Below are 17,165 nucleotides of genomic sequence, written 5' to 3'. Positions count from 1 at the left end.
AACCCATTATAAAGTTACAACTAGACTAAATAAAACACCAGAACACTGATAAGTTGTACAGTTAGGGCACCAACTGTCCGATTCCATGAATGGAATAATTTGGAAATATAAGCACTCCTATAAAACTTACTCCAGTACTTTGCCTCCCTGTGACTTTACAATCTGTATGTTAGTGAAATTTGACACTACAGTACCCAAAGAAAATTTATCAACACCTTTTGTTTAACCTAGACAGTTTGCTTTTAGTATTTGCAAGTCTCAATGTGGGACGTTTAGATTTTTGGCCACTTGAGGGCACCTGTATTGTTCCTAAACCAATGAGAAATATGAAGGTATTTACTACAAGAACGAGAGTTCAAAGATCCCCTTAGAAATCTATGTTATGGGACAATACTCCAATTTTGTGAACAACCTTTTCTTGTAAGATCTAGCTATATTTTATCTTCTGTTGACAAGTGTGCTCCGAATGTATATGATGGGTACATTTAATAATTCATGCTAAATGTAATAGGATCATCATGCAGATTGACAAATATATTCTTCCATTCTGATTCACATTTCACCATGAATATATAGTTACTGTTAAAGTCTACCTAGACAGACCTGTTCTAATGTTTGTTTGGTCAGGGACCTGCCAACTATTCAGTTCAGTATGACAGAGATTGCAGTGACAGTGCTCCAGCTGAACTAGTAAGTACTTAGTCTCATTTTATTCATAATTTCCTGAAACAGACTCAAGACGTTTTAGAATTAAGTTGTGTGTCAGTGACACTGTGCATTGCAGCCTGTGCCCAGTCAGAAGCAATAGTGTCTAGACTACCTGGATGTTATTCAATTATTTTACTTCCTTCTCTTGCTTTGCTGAGGAGACATTAATGCAGACTCAAAGACAAAAACAAACAGTTTTACCAAGCTACCATGGATTTTTCATCTATTCACACTGTACTATGTTAAATAAGTTTAATATATCACACAAGACAAGTATCCCTATCAACTTCTAAATCAGAGTCACATTTTTGTTATGATCAGTGTTATAACCACTATTCCCTTTTAAGTGCATCTATTTTTCTAGCCAGTGTATCACCGGGGACAAAAAGTGCTGAACCTCTCTGACATGGAAGTTAATTTCATTGGGAGTTTATTTTGAAAAAAGTCTAGCGTAGAATGCCTAGCAAGCACTGGAAATACTGATTTTGCAGGCATTGATAATGCTGTGAATTATTGAAGAATAGCAGTACTGTATCAGGATGTGGCAAGTTTATAAAAGTCTAAATCTTTTGGGAGTAACAGTATACTAAGAATTTGGTTTTTAATGGCAATGTCTAGCTAGATAAGCATTGCAAGAAATGCACACAAGTTTAAAAAGGAGAAGCCATTTGCCTCACCCACTCTTTATTATGACAATTGTTTCACTTGATAAAACTGTGCACTAGTCCAGGGCAGCAGGTAATTAGATTTTTGTAAGACTGACTTTAGTTTGATAGATGCTGTCATTTGCAAATTAAAGTTTACAAATCCTAGATTTTCAGTTATACACTAATAAGTTTAAAAAAATTAAAACTAGAACACCAGAACTAAATGCAAATCTTGAATTTGTAAAAGCTGCCACCTGCAAAACAAAAAAAAACAAACTTATTTTACATGCCTTAATAAAGCAGAAATCATTCAAGACCAGCTTAAGACACTGAGGCCATGAGAAATTGTAGTCAGGAAATCAGGAATAACTTCTTGACTACAGTATGTAGATTCCTATTAAGTCACAAAGCACAAGTTATTAGTTTACTACAGTGTCACAGCAACCCCTGTATTAACTTAAACTATCAGCATGGACAACTTTATAGTTATTGCTATGTCTCCACACGCATTATGATTTTTTCTGGCTTTAGTGACCATATTAAGAATTTGTTGTTGGATAAAACTTGGTAGAGCCCTACCAGTGAATTTTATCAGATGAACAGTCAGACACCTAGTTATAACATTGAAAAAGTATAAGCTTATAGTTTTTGTAGGTAGAAATTGGTGTAAGTTACCACACATGGGCATCCGCCTTACATGTGAATGGACAGTACCTAATTCTAAAATGTCAATGTCCATATTCTCCCCTCATGCCCCCCCTCCCCCGACCACACACTATCTTGAACTCTTTAATGAAAGGAAGAGCAAACAAACAATCATCAATTTGGATCATTTCACGCAGTCAATCCTATGTTTAAATGAAACCTGTTAGTCCTGAAGCTTAAATTTCAGCAAATCTAACCCAGAAAGCCTGTTATATGTAATCACTTTAGCATTATGCTAGTACATGCTAAGCAGAAAGCCTAGCCCAGTCTTTATTGCACAAGAGTTGAAGGCATGAGTTGTATGAAGTTTAGAATTTGAGTTAGGTGAAACATATGAGTTATGATTAAACTGACAGGGTGCTTTTAATTTGTGACACAAGACCTAACACAAGGTAAGGCTTGACCTACATCTTTACTTAAGATTTCTCTCATTCTAGAGGCCATTCTCTATCCCACCCTTTCCTGTGAGCAATTTCACATGATTTTCACCCTCTACCTGACCATTTACACTAAGTGAGACACAAGTGGATCAACTTAAAGATTCAAGCCTCTTCACTACTAAATTTTGAAGACTGCTGTTTTTATTTATTCTAGCAAAGTCAAACACCGGCCTCCTACTCTTACAGTAATAATTTGTATTTAGTACATACACAATTGTATACAACGGTGAGCCACATTTAGGCACCTAAACAAATTTTTATTTTCAACCGTGCCAAGTATCCAGAAGCTGCCATTAATGTTAAAGGAATCTGCAGATTAGTACTTTTGGAAGTTAAGTCACTTGTATTAGACGCTTGTTTTTGAAAATCTTGGCCTATTAATTTAAAATGACAACTAGTAATGTGATAAAATATGCTAACAAAGTTTAAGACAGGTAACCTGGCCAAATAACCATCTTAATTTTATGCAATCTTAAATTCAGTCAAGGCTTTTGGAAGTCTCTTGGACTTTGAATGCCAAGTCATATACAGGTGATAAACCCTAACACGGAAGGGTACACATCTTGCAACAACATTTAAGATCAGAGGAAGTTCTCCTGTTCATTCTGGTCACTTTCTAATCTGAGTCTACTACACTCTCCTAAACGAAGTTCCTATTTTACTAAAACCCCGCCTTGATTTCCTTCTACTGACCTCAGCATACCAGCCCAGCCTCTTTCCATTCACAACTTGCATGCATACTTTGGGGGAGGGGAAAGACCACAGATGTCTGGAAGATATAGAGTATCAGAACAAGAGTCCTTCCATACAGGAGAGAAGAAAATACAGCCAACAGATTCAAAGTATTGTTATCTTCCACCCGCCCCCCCCCCAAAAAAAAAAGCACTTGAATTTTTAGAAGTTTCATATAAGCCAATGGGAACTACAGCAGAATTGGTCCACAGACTGCCTCCCCTCGGAGGGATCAGCCCTGGAGACTAACCCCCACAACACACTACATAATCCGAAGTGGTCTAGTGCAAAACCAGCAAGTCTCCTTCCCCCGGTAGGACAGCCCCAAGCAGCTTGGTACGCTCTTTAAATGAGACTCTAGCTACTTGGGGTGTTTTAAACTCGCTTTGATTACACCCAGCTCCGGAGCAGCTTGAACTCAAGACACCCAGCAGCGGCATGGATACGAACAGGAGCCTCTCCTGCAAACACACATGCAGCTGAGACAAAAGCCCACAATGCAACAGATAACAGCCCCTGCAGTCAAGCAGCGGCTTAGTTATTGGATAATTACACAGTACAAACAAACCCGAACCCGCTTCCCTTTCCCCCCCTTCCTGCTATCGGAGCCGTGCTCGAAAGCCCGTCGGCGCCCCCCAAATCAGCCCGACGCTGCTCCAAGCCCGGCTGCAGCCCACAGGCTCTGCTACGAGCCTCCCATCCCAGAGCCCGGGAGCAGAAAACTCGCTTCGCCCCGCCGCAGGCAGGGGCCCGCCAGCCTCCCACAGCCCGGCACCCGCCTCCAGCCTCCCCAGCCACTCAACGGTCCGGACCGCCCCAGTCAAGAGCCCTCGCGTCCGAGCCGCTCCCTACCCGGGTCCGGCATCCCCCTCCCGCCCCAGGGCCGGGCCCAGCGGGGACCTCCCGGCGCCGAGCCCTCCCAGCCCCAACCCTCCGCCACCGGCCGCCGCTCTCCCTGGAGCGACACCCCCCGCCCCCGGTTTCCGCACTCCGGGGGCGCCCCCGCCGGGCTGGGAACAACCCGAGCGCCGCCGGCCGAAGGGAGGAAGTGGGAATTAACAGAAAGCGCCACTGACACTGCGGGCAGGCAGGAGCGCAGGGTTCCCCCAGCCCCGGTCTCCGGCCGCCGCCGCCGCCTGGCTCCGGCTCTTGTCCGTCCGCGCCGGACACTGAGCCGCCGCCGAACCGAGCGAGAGGCTTAAAATGGCGTCGCTCGCAAGGAGGTTCTTATAGGGAGCGGCAGCCTCGGCTGTATCCTGCCGCCGCTGCCGGGCTCGGCGCGCAGCATTCCACAGGCACCCAGCGCCAGGGCAGGGGGAGGAGAAATAGTGCCCGGCTCCCAGGGCGGAGGGAGACAAAGAGCAGCTGTGCGCCGCCCGCGGTGGGTCGCTCGCCCCTATGGAGCGCGCTGGGGGAGGCGAATGGAGTTGCAGGGCAGAGGGGGTGGGGGGGTCTGGAAACACTGCGGGGGGGGGTCGCTGTGGAGAACAAGGCAGGATGGGAGCAGTGATCCAGCAGAGAGGGAGGTGTGATGAGGCCGGGATGGGGAGGGGGGCGGCGGAGACACCTTATTCTGGAGGTTGGGAGAGAGGTTGGTTCCTTCCTGCCTGGGAGAGAAGTTGCTGCCGGGGAGGGGAGGGGGCAGCAGTGTGGTATTGTTCTTAAAGGGGCAGTAACTACTTGGCAAGCGATCAGCCTTTGGGTCCCCTCACTCCCCCCCATAACAAATTATAATCTGCGAGCTGAGGTGGGGGGGGGTTTACATGCAACTAGCTACAGAAACCGGTGTACAGAAACCGGTGTAGTGTTTCCCAAATGCTTCCCAATAATAATCCCGCCGCTCCTTTGCGTTTCCGGCAGCTGTGAAAACTTTTTGATTTACAACAGAAAAAACAATACAATTTTAGAGCTCGGCTTGCAAAAAAAAGCAGTCCACGCCCCTCGCACACTCTTCTCCCTGCTGGATGCGCACGGTGCCCTGCTTTCCTGTCCGCGACTCCTTTAAACAATTAGTGGCAGTGAGCCTGGGGAAGGTGGGTATGAGACTCATTCACGTAGGCGGAAACGCGTTCTGCAATTCCTTTATAAATATTTGTCAGGAAGCAGTCGCCAAAGAAAGTATCTAGTTATGAAATGGTTTTTATGGGAGAAAACTCGGCTTTTTCGCCTTCTGAAGGAGTTTTAAAAACAGGAAAATATGAATTACACAAGTTTTTCCACTGCATGCACGATCTTGCACATGTATTTCAGCCTCTTCGTGCACGTTCGTGTATCGTAAACTGTTTTACACACTTTTGCATGTACCATCTTGCACTGGCAAAATATGCTTAACATATTAAAAAAATATGAGGCATACTCCAGTACAAGATCACGGTTACAAATAAAGAGTTGATGGTAAAAACACCACCACCACCATCGTACTTGGCTAGAACAAGGCGTGCTTTTATTTTAATCCATGATTTTGTATTAGCATAGTATGTTTCACCTATGTGGGTTATGTTTGTTTTTGTATATACCCACGGTGTTGCATTGGGGGTGTTTCATATAGGGTTTTTTTTGTTTTTCGTACATCATATTGCACGACCAACAATTCTTTTATAGGGCCTCTTTCTTGTATCTTTAACTGGATATAATGCACATAGGCTCTTTCTGCTCCTACCTGATCGTGTACCAGCAAAGAATATTTTTACACATAGGCGGCTCTTTCTTTGTATGCGAAATCTTGCAGTAGCTGGATGTTTTAAATAGGCAGTTGATTTTGCACTGGCAAGACTTATGGTGCGATCTCTCCGAACGTACGATTTTGCACCAACAAAGTATATTTCGGGCAAACAAAACTGCCTAAATATGGACTGTGTTTGCAGTGTCGCCTCGCGGAGCGCTCAGACTTGTTGGTGTCGGAAGGGAAGATACTTTAAAGACTTCTCCTTGGGAAGGAACGAAAGTGGATCGCCACTGCGCCCGCTCTCGCGTTTCCTGTGCCAGGGCGTCTGGATCATTAGGGGCGCGTTGTCCTGACTCCGCTCGGCCCCGTGTTTTCCTTGGGTCCTGTTGCAGCCGCCCAGGCTCCGCCTCACTCATCCCAAGGGGTGGGGTTCGGGGCTGGAATGGCGAGCAGCGCTTGGGTGCCAGGAGGCCACGTGGGGAAGCAAAGGCGCCTCCTTTCTCCCTCGACTTCCCTTTTTTCATCGCACGCCTCGCACGCTTTTGCCCGGGCAGGTGACGCCGGGCACCCGCAGGATAGAGCCAGGGTAGGACGAGAGCAGAGGCTTTCTCAACTGGGGGCGACTTACGTTACTGTTATAAGTTAATGGGCTTTCAAGGTATTGGCTCTTTAAGGGCCTGTTTTTACTTTCCATTTTAGGGCATACAACAATCTTCAGCCTGGTGCTGTGAGCCATTGCCCTGTTGGGGCCATTCTCCCACAAGCTGTCCAAGTCCCAAAATAAACCCTTATAGCCTCTGTGTGTGTGCATAATCCTGCAGTTAGGAGCTTTATGCCTCCTATTTTAAGGAAGTACTGGGGACCCACTTTCATTAGCTAATATATAGCTCCTATTGCACAGCAAAGATGCTTTGAATACCCAGACTGAAAGATCCACCCCAATAACTTCATAAGAAACAAAATACAAGAATCAGGCAAAATACATTGTTCTTGGATCATAACCTGAAGGTTTGAGACTCAGACTCTGGCTGACTTCCAGCAGGAGGAAGCCTTTATTGTTCATAAGACTATTCTACATTAGTGGCATTGCAGTTTGTATCAGGCCTTTTCATTCTGCTTTACGGTAGCTCTCCAAGACAGCATGGTTTTGGGGGGGTAGGTTGGAGCTAGCAGCAAAAGAGCTTGGTTCTTTGTGAAACTCTTTTTTCCCTCAACTACTTTGCTGCATGACCTTGGGAAAAGCCTGTATTGATCATGTATGCCTTGGCCTCACCATCTGTAAAATGGGGATAATATTACTGACTGACCCATCTTTTCAATTCTTAGATGAAAGATGCTATTTCAGTGGAAAGTGTTACTGGCAAATTCACTATAAGCTATTCCTTTGGGTCCTTGATAACAACAGTAAAATCAGTCAAATGCCCTTGATGCACTGCATGGTCCCAGATATCTTTCAGAGTCTCTTTGTGTGCTATCCTACCCCCTGAGGTCTGAGGGGACAGGGCTGCTGAAGCCTGGATTTTCGAGGAAGGGTAGTCTTTTTGCTTCTGGCCTCAAGGCTGTGGACTGCTCTTCTTTTTGACATGAGATGGACCATTGGAATGATCCTCTTTTAAAGGAGGTTTAAAAACTTCTTAAAATTATAAATCTCAGAAGGCCTTCAGCAGGTTGTGTTGCCTTATAGTGAGTTGAAGAGGAGTTATAATATTGTATATTTTTAGTCATTTGATCTGTACTTGATTTATTGCAGAGTTGTTACATTTTGTATCTAGGCACTAGGCAATTAAAATCTTAATTTGGTGTGGTTTTGCAGTATTTAGTTAGTGAGCAGTTAACTATTTACTAGATATTTTCTGTTTTGTGGAGCTAGCTGAGAAGAGCCGTTGCTTTAATAGCTATATGTAAGTCTTACAATTGCAATTTACTTTAACTTGTAATATCACTTTGTTTAATTACAAATGTTTCTAAAATACAATGTAATTCAGATATGGTACAGTATAGCAAAAGGGAAACATTTTGTCTTGGCTATTAGATTGCAGGGCTTCAGTTAATGAATTCACAATTAGCAATGGAATATATACAATCAGTCTATTTATTGTCTTCCTAGCCCCCAAGCATTCATTATATATATATATATATATATATATATATATATATAGCTTATAAGTTTCTTAAGAGCTGATTAATACTTTAATAGATTTGTTTTGGTAACTGTTTGTTAGTTGACTATACTGCAGAGTTCTTTAAAAAAATGTCAAACAGCCTTCTAGCAAGACCATTGTGTATTTCTGCAATGAGAAATCTTCTCTGCAAAGGAGAATGTCTTGGTTAAATTTTAAAAGATAATGATTCAAATCTCTTAGCCTTTTTTTACATCCTTGGCATTGTTTTTGCAGAGTCAACTTTTAACTCCACACCACAGTAGGAAGCAGCTAAACAGAAAAAAAATGGGATAAAGGTAAATTTAGTTGGTCACCTTTCTTGCTAGAATATAGCTATGTCTTCTTAAAGCACATAGTAAAGAATAAGTAGCAATGGTACTAATATGCACTTAAAGGAGAATGAACAATTAAAAATATACTTAAATCACTGGGCCTAAATCTTTGATTTCCATTACAGATGTTAAAAAGCAATTGGCTTCTAACCATGCATGTTTTAGGTGCAGATTACAGACTCAGTTATAATCTTGTTAAAATGCTAAGTGTTTTATATGTTTATTTTAGCAACACAAAAATGCAGCATGTTGGACATTTAAAAAAAATTCTTCCACTGAAATTAAATGTGCGGCGTATAAAAACATATTTGCACTTCTCATGGAACACACGGTAGGGCAGAAAAAAATAAAACAAATGCTTGTAGCGTTCAAACATTCTTCTTGAGACACAAGATTAAGGAATGTAATGCTTGATGCATAGTTGGGAAGTATCTTTTATTAATACAAGTCAAAAACTTTGCTGTAGTAAAACAAAGTGCTCTCTCAGCCAGACCTAACTTTGGTAAAATACTACTGTTAGCAGACACTTTAAACAAGAAAGAAAAATAAAGAATTAGCCATGCTTGAGCTCTTGGTTCGGTTTGCTTTTCTCGTAAAATAATGAGACAAAAAATGTTGCCAATATCATAGTTGTGATCATCTTCTTGAAATGAAGGCAGACCGTAAAACATTAATAAATTAGTGTGAAACCGATAGGTCAAAACAGCTGGTTAGTTGGTTGAAATGAATAAAATAGAACACTCTGTAAGTGTTGTTCCAAATATTAAAAATATTATTAATGACCAGAAATAGTCATTAATGACCAATATACTTTGTTGCAGAAAAAAAGACTATTCTTTCATTTTTACGTTTTTCTTCTAGAGACATGCAGCATTTCTGTTATCCGCCTTAATTTGTCTGAAAGCCAACACCAGTTTAACTTTATATTTCAGGTGTGTTTCAGAAACTGAAAAAGTCTTTAACTGATTTAGCAGCTGAGGCATTCCTCATCACAATATCCGAGTATTAGCATATTAAACAGTAGATAGAGCAAAACTAAACAAACCAAAATAGAAGTTTTGCCCTTACCAAATACATATATTTTAACTACTAACCAAATTAATAAACAGATTGCTTTGCATTTATAATATTAATGAATAGTTATGATAATTATGGATAATTATGATCAAGGCCAACAGAAATCCACAAGTCTGTTCTCTTTTTGAAATTTGTTATATCTAGTTTCCCACAGAAACCAAGTTTTCATTTAAAAATGTATATAAATATATATCTGACTCTTACTGATTGTTACCTTGCCTTCCTAGTTTAAAGGAATGTGTGATTGCTGTGTTCAGCCAGCCTTGGAGAAAAACTACTGCAAACAAACTAAAACAATAGACACAAAGGTGCAATACCTACCTCCTTTCCCCCACTCCGCTCCATCTACAAGAAGCCATTTATATTTCATATGGGTAACCCTTTAAATGTCAGTACTGTAGAAAGAAGAGTGCTATATGTGATTAGAAAGAAAAACACTTTAAAACTGAGTTGGTATTTTTAAAAAAATGTTCAGTTTCAGTCCTGTTTTTTTAAGAGTGATTAGGACAGATTTTCCTATTCAGACTGACCTTTCCTAATTAATATATAATCTGAAAATATTAGCCATCAGGATAAGAGTTTCATTTAACAGACTTCCAAATAGGCTATTTTTGGACCAGGAGTTCAGATTTGCAATATATCTCATAGCTCAGTTTAATCTTTTGATTTCTTTCCAGCTGCAAAGGCTAAGTAGTTGTAAATACCTCTTGTCAATCGAGAAAGTTGGCTACTCTCACACAAGCAAGTAACTATGAATCCACTGGGCAAATTCAATGGGAGTTGTTCTGAAAACTTTCATTTGGGTCAACAGTGTGGTAATAGTAGTTCATGGCAGGTCTGTAGTTATACAAAAGAAATAATATATATCTTGGACCTTGATTCTGAATTTCTTTGCAGAATGAAATATGGTCATCACCATACTCTAGAAGTAAGTATTTGTGGTCATCATTGAAAGAGTATGAGTAATGGAGACAACAACTACATACTCAAATGACACAAAGTGCTTACAGTATGTTTTCCTTTCAGTGTTCTTTCAATGCAAAGTAAATATCATTCCAGTTCTTAGAAATCATCATTCTTTCCCCCTTTTTATTTCAAAATGGTTGCAGATTTTTCATTCACGAAAAGGTTAAAGGCGTTCCCCATCGCAAGAGGGATTATCTTACCGGAGGATTCTGGGACTGCAGATGTATACTGCGGCAAAATCCTAAATTCATCGGAAAAAAATCATTTCCAGACTCCAGCTGCTAAAAATAATAGAATTATAGTAAATCATTGATAAGATTAAAACATAAACCCATTTTTACATTCCAAAGTTTTTTAAAACATGAGTCTTTTCTCTTAATTCATTTCTTAAATAATGCAAATTTTAAAGTAGCTTTCCTATCCCGAGCACGTAGTGCCATGAAATCGATAATTTTTGATCTTTTGGTTAGTAGGCAACATGGTGAGCTATTGCAGTGACTGCCAGCAGCAGACATGTTCTTGTCAGCTAAAAATTTTCATATTGTTTTTGAGCCATTGAGATTTGTAAATGGGATATAGCCAGTTATACCTTCAGCTCGCACTTTGCTTTAAGGATGTAAAACAGCAGAGTTTTAGACATACATATAAATATAGATATATATTTTAAAAACAAGAAGCATTACTGGATTTTAAACAAAAAATTATGTAAAAAGAGTGGCTGGTGTGATTATAATCACATCATGCAGGGTCCACGGTTTCCATTTAGTGAAATTTCGCAGAGGGCAAGTTCTTAAGAACATCCCTGCTGTGCAGAGTGAAAAGCATGAACAAACCAAAGACAGAATTCATCTGTGTTTATATTTTACAGACAATGAAAAACCTACTCTTTGTATGCCTTTTTTTCCACCTTATTATTTCATGAAAACTGCAGCATTTTCCCCACCCCCACCCGAACTCTCACCACCCAGCACTGCGGTGTGTGGTGTTTCTTTCTCTCTTTTTTCCCCCTCCCCTTCTTCTTTTTTGCTTTCACAAATTCTACACGCGCCATCTTTGTCTATTGTTACTCTTCTCTAATTTCAGTTACCCATTCTCTTTCAAATCAGTTAATAAATAGAACACTAAATGCCCAATGGATGCCTGTGTGTTTAATTTTGTTCCCCATTTTGCTCTGAAAAATAATAATAAAAACCCCCATGCCCCACCCAAAGAATTTTCTAGTATTACTGTAACCTGTTGTGCATAGTGGTTATAAAAATATTATTAACATAATAGCAACAGCTGCAGCCTAAATAGAAGCTAGGAGATAATTAATGTGCTACAACAAATTAATTTGCTGCAGGTGCTTGTGCTCTGAACTGCGTAACCCAAACCATTTCAAGTCTGAATACAATTACTATTCTCCCCACACGCTAAAACAAAATGCAGAGTGAAATATCTTGTTGTTATAAATATCTTGTGTGCGTGTCGTCAAAGACCATCCTCTCCCCTGAACATTTTAGCCATCAGTAGAGAAGTGGAACAGACAATTTTAAAACCTTAATAGAAATGTATATATATTTAAAGATGCTTCTGTGATATATCCAGGCTTGAAGATGTAATTTCTGCCTATATATTAAATTATACCAATCATCTCTAACCTTCTGTATTCCAGAGCTTTGTAGGTAAAGGCACACTAAGGTATTGCATATGTATAATTGGGAAGGTGTGGGTTGTAAACATCTCAGTAGTAACTGATGCAAAATTGTATATTTTCCATTTACTTTATAGTAGATAAAAGCAATTGTATTTGCTGTTCAGGTTATAGAATCTCCAGTGAATTAGATGAAGAATCTCCTCTCTGATAAACAGTGTTAATGGGAGCGGGTTACTAGTTTACCTTTCAGAAATATGCCAAGTAACACACTGCAGCACGCTAAGACTACGAAGACAGGAGGCTGAGTGAAGCCAAATTACCCAGAAGCAACTGTCCTTTTGCATTCTTACACCACAGTGCGATGATTAACTTTGGGCATGTAAAAAGAAGAACATACAGATGTAATTGCCGGAAACATTGTGAAGAAGCTGAACTAAGACTGAAGTTTAGAACTAAATTGTGCCGATTTTTCTTCATTAACATTCTACTCGTGGCACCTTAGAGACTAACAAATTTATTCGAGCATAAGCTTTCGTGGGCTTAAACCTACTTCATGCATGCATCCGATGAAGTAGGTTTTAGCCCACAAAAGCTTATGCTCAGATAAATTTGTTAGTCTCTAAGGCCTAGTCTACACTGGGGGGAGTCTATCTAAGATATGCAACTTCCGTTACAAGAATACCGTACCTGAAGTCAACGTATCTTAGATGGACTTAGAATCACTTACTTCATGTCCTTGCAGCTCAGGATCAACGGCCGCTGTTCCCCCGTCGACTTTGCTTCTGCCTCTCGCTGAGCTGGCGTTCAACAGTTGACGGGAGAGTGCGATAAATCGATCCCTGATAAATTGATCACTACCCGCTGATCCGGCTGGAAGTGTAGATGTACCCTAAGGTGCCACAGGTACTCCTCGTTCTTTTTGCTGATACAGACTAACATAGCAACCACTCTGAAACCATTCTACTAATGGAAATTAGTTTTCTGTCTTCATTACCGCAATGTACACCGCACTCTTTTGAAAATGTAATTAAAGCAGAGTTGTAAATTGTGTATTTTAATGGATTGCTTATTCGCCGCCCAAACTTAAAAAAACAATTCTGTAATCTAACAAAAGTAATAGTGTGTGTATCCTAACAGGAACTATAAAACTAATCTATTGGAGACTGCATAGATTTTATATATATTTTTGTTCAACTTACCAGTGAGTACTTGGAGAGAACCTTGATGCTGAAACGCCACTTGCACAGCACTCTGGCTGCGAGATTTGATGCATAAAAGATATTCTTAAAAGGCTGGATGAGCTGTCCTTACTCATATTGGTAAATGCTTACTGACGTGAGTAGTCCTACTGAAGTCAATTGGATTACTCGTGAACAAGAGTAAGGGTTGCATAAATAAGGCCTAAATTAGAGTTTGTATGCCTGGAATATCTCATACCTTAATGAGAAATACCTACAACCATCAGTTATTCTGAGATCTATGTACTCCACCATGGAAATGTTCTTGGTTTATATGAAAACTTTGGTGTCAGAATCTGTTTTATTTCTGCTGATTTTTCTCATCCATTTTAAGGACCTGATTGTTAAGTCCTTACATATGCCAAGTTTCTGTTGATGTCAATAGTTATTTTGCTATGGTAACAACTGCAGGATCAGTCCCTATATTTTAGATATTCCAGTAATATCCATAGCAGTTTATTATAATATTCCACCTCCCAAAAATTATCCAGTTTATTAAAATGTACCACTGATTTGCATGTGTAGCTCCATAAAACAAAAACCAAGATACTTTTTCTCAAACCTCTGCACAAAATATATATTTCTATAATCCAAGTCCAAAATTTTTCTGCTCCCACAGTAAGTTTGGTACTATAACATGGGCAATATTAGGCTTCATCCTTGGAGCACCACCAAAAAAATCCCGTCTAATTTGGAGGTAATTCGGAATCAAGCTCTTAGACAGAAAAATAAATCTTGTTCCAAATAGGGGGCCATGTTTTGCTTTCGTTTGATTTCAGTAGGACTTCTGATTAAAAACTGACAGTACAATATGACTGAAGGAATAAAAGATAACAATGTTATTCAAGAATAGGAATTATACTATAATTATTCTAGAGCAGAAATAGTTACCTTGTCAACAATTTGTAACTTTGTTTTCTATCTAAAGTACGTAGATAGAAAACATAGTATCTGAGCACCTCACAATGTATAAATTATCACCACAACATCCTAGGAAGTAGTAGTATCCCAAATTTACAAATAGGGAACTAAGGGAGATTAAAGGCCAGATTTTCAAAGGCATTTAGGTGTCTAAAGATGCAGATAGGCGCCTACTGGGATTTTCTGAAGGGCCTAGAGCCTAACTCCCATTGAAGGGAGCAAGATGCTTTTGAAAAATCCCACTAGATGTCTATGTGCATCTTTAGGCATCTAAATACCTTTGAAAACTCTGTCCCCAAATCACTTGCTCAGTCACAGAAGAAGAGTGGGGCATAACGGCATTGAACCAAAGTCTTTTGAGTCTTAGGCTAGACCCCAATCAATAGATCATCCTTTCTCCCTATTCCTAGTCACTATAAAGAAAAATATAGTACATGTTAGTGGCAACAGCCATACATGTGGTGAGTATTTATTTGAGGGGAAAGGTGTGTGTGTGTATAGTTTCTTTATTTCAAGAGAAGCTATATTTATAGGAGTTCTTTCCTACTAATTCCAAGAAGAAATAGTAGTAGACATGTTTACCGGCCCTCTTATTAATGTTCCCTCCTCCTGCTCCCTCCTACCCCAAAACCCAAGAACAAAATAAAAGGGAAGGGAGATTTGATAGCTGTATGTGAAGAAGAGAACAAATGGATGGATGCAAGATGATATGACAGTCATGTTGTATTGCTGTGTGAATGTATGTAACTAATGGGCTAGATCAGAGATTCTCAAACATCATTGCAGTGTGACCCCCTTTTGACAACAAAGTTACTACGTGACCCTGGGAAGGGGGCGGAGCCCAAACCCGGCCACCCTGGGTGGTGGGGAGAGGGGACCGCAGCTCAAGCCCCGCCGCCCCTGGTGTGGTGGAGAGGGGGCCACAGCCTGAGCCCTGCTGCCCAGGTGTTTGAGAACCGCCGGACTAGAGTGTTTAAATATTCAATTTTATTATGACTATTGACCCTAGGCCCAGTCCTGCCAGATCCTGAGCATCACCTACAACATGCCTTCCCCTAGGAAGCGAGGGAAATCAATGAGACTACTCACATACTTACAGTTAAGCTCATATGTGAGTGCTTTGCTGGATGAAGGCTTATGGTACCTGTACTTCTGCAGGATTAAAAAGCCTTTATTTGAATTTCATCCATCACAATTTATGTAAATCCCACCTACACAGAATACATTTATGTGATTTCTCTCTTTAAAGGGGCACTGTCAAGTGGAAATCTAGTCAACATTAAAAAATGAGTTAAATGCACTTTCATATGGTACATCTATCCTTGAGTCTCCTGCTATTTTTTATGGGATTTACAGTTGCATTTTTTTTTTAATTGTCTCCACACTGGCACTCACCTGTAGTCTTTAGTGGAGTCACCAAGAATTAAAGATGAAGTCATGTGATGAAACCTCCAGGAATACATCCAACCAATATTGGCAACCCTATCTAGTCTCCATCCCCCTACCTCCCTGGGGAACCTGGTTCCACAGATCCATGCCAAGAGATACACCCACCTGACCTCAGCAGCCTTGTATGTGCTTTTCCAGGTAAAGTCCACAGGGCTCAAGGAGTGACAGTATGCACCCAGCACACCCACCTCAACCTACTCAGTTACATCCCTCTCCTTCACTGCAGACCATGGTGAGAGGGCTCTGCCAGGTCTAGAAGTGTGGGGGTTGTGACTTATAGATGTCTTTATATATGAAACAGTACTATGTTAAAGTGCACTAGGGAACATTACAAAGAGATTACTTATAGAGATTACTTACTTTCTTCCCTCTTGACTTTGCCCCCCTTCCCTTCAGAGTCAGGTGAGCATTACCTCATCGCAGTCCCAAACCGACCAAAGGAAGGGGGGGTGACTCACTCAAGAGTCCAACAGAGCCTTTTGTTGCAGCCTAGGCCAGCATCCTTTGTTCCTGTGAGGCTGGACTGGGTTTGTTCCACACATGCCTTGATGAGGTGTGAACTGCTCCTCTGCTCTTAGAAGGTTTTTGCCTGGGTTTATTTTAATCTGTGAGGATACATTTTCAACCTCATAACTATATTCTTGAAATTATAATCTATAACATTACTGTAACATTACTGTAACAACAATTACTGTAACATCACTATAACAACAATGCTCAGAGCATCATGAGCCTTCCCAAGACACCCAACATGACAAACTTTGCATTGGATACCACACAATCATTGTATAAGGATGAACATGAGGGTGTAGGGTGTTCCCACGAGGTACAGAACATCACAGGGGCATTGCTGCAAAAGTTGCTGCCCTCCTACAAAAGGGGGGAATGTGGGCAGGAAGGACCCCTCCACACATGGATCAGGCAGGGAATAATTTGGCCCCTGGTAATGGCTAAAAATTTCTGTCAGCAACAAAGCTGAATCTGGTGGGGGGCTTGGATTCAAGATTTTTGAGTTCTACTCTCACCTCTTCTGCTGACTCAATGTGTGACCCTGGACAGGTCAACCTCTCTGTGCCTCACATCACCCACCTCCAAGTGCATTGTAAGGCTTAAGGAACTAATATTTGCAAAGGGTTGTAATATCCTCTAATTAAAGGTGCTATAGAAGTGCTCTTGTCAGCTCTGAATTTTGAGACTGTAGCCTGGTTCACCTCAGTGTTCATTTCAGTTTTGCTAAACTGACAAATATTTATTTTTGCACAGGACTCCTCTGCATTGGGGGTGTCATAGGGCAAGCCTCCTTGCTTAGGAGCTTTGGATGGCAGCCATTTCCTTCTACAAGCTGCTTCCTTAATTCCTCCCAGCTTTGCTGCTTTTGCCACTGCCTGACCACCACCATCACCCCACCAGCCCCAGTTCTGGTGTAGGAGTGCACAGCTTATCAAATGATTTTTGTAATCAATTAACGTTGCTGCATTATGGTGCAG

At 40.8% G+C, this 17,165-nt stretch overlaps 1 protein-coding gene and 1 long non-coding RNA gene across 3 annotated transcripts in view; one reads left to right on the top strand and one right to left on the bottom strand.

Moving 5' to 3' along the window:
• The window catches only part of CTNNB1 (catenin beta 1), a 32,793-nt gene extending 28,298 nt beyond the window's left edge, over nucleotides 1-4,495 (bottom strand). Inside the window, exon 1 of one of the 2 annotated variants that reach the window (XM_030551183.1) lies at nucleotides 4,309-4,495. The gene's annotated coding sequence lies outside the window, so the exon portion shown is untranslated. The remainder of the gene's footprint in view (nucleotides 1-4,308) is intronic. The other variant, XM_030551181.1, reaches the window with a different exon arrangement.
• Nucleotides 4,496-6,349: 1,854 nt separating this feature from the next.
• On the top strand, nucleotides 6,350-12,906 carry LOC115645922. Its single transcript, XR_003998866.1, has 3 exons — nucleotides 6,350-6,483; nucleotides 8,294-8,355; nucleotides 12,813-12,906. It is a non-coding gene; the product is annotated as an uncharacterized LOC115645922 (long non-coding RNA).
• The last annotated feature ends 4,259 nt before the right edge of the window (nucleotides 12,907-17,165 follow it).

This window comes from Gopherus evgoodei, chromosome 2 (genome assembly GCF_007399415.2).
Source record: "Gopherus evgoodei ecotype Sinaloan lineage chromosome 2, rGopEvg1_v1.p, whole genome shotgun sequence".
In the NCBI taxonomy this organism is placed as follows: domain Eukaryota; kingdom Metazoa; phylum Chordata; order Testudines; family Testudinidae; genus Gopherus; species Gopherus evgoodei.
The sequence above is the reverse complement of the archived record's forward strand: the minus strand, read 5'-3'. Positions and strand labels throughout refer to the sequence as shown.